We start from the raw sequence: 351 nt of genomic DNA, 5'->3' as shown, positions 1-351 counted from the left end.
TCTCTCTCTCTCTCTGTGTGTGTCTCTCTCTTTTTCTCTGTCTGCCTTTCTCTCTCTCTTTTTTTTCTTCATCGTAATTACATACATTTACAATAAATATTAATGTTTGATTTTCTTGTGTATAAATGGAACAAATAATTATTTTAATATTAAGAGACATTACAAATTGTCGTGTAAAAACTTTTAAGATGTAAACAGAAAAGTGCATAACGATAATGGAACATGTACTCCATATATATTTGCAAAACATATGTACGGACACTTTTGTGCAGAAATGAATGAAGCACTAAAAAATTGTCGTAATTACAAATGCTGTGCAAAATAATTGTATGAATATTTTATAACAAATGT

Source organism: Odontomachus brunneus, unplaced genomic scaffold (assembly GCF_010583005.1).
Source record: "Odontomachus brunneus isolate Ranch 3 - 2012 unplaced genomic scaffold, Obru_v1 Obru_scaffold_064, whole genome shotgun sequence".
Classification (NCBI taxonomy): domain Eukaryota; kingdom Metazoa; phylum Arthropoda; class Insecta; order Hymenoptera; family Formicidae; genus Odontomachus; species Odontomachus brunneus.
This window is presented reverse-complemented; position numbering follows the sequence as displayed.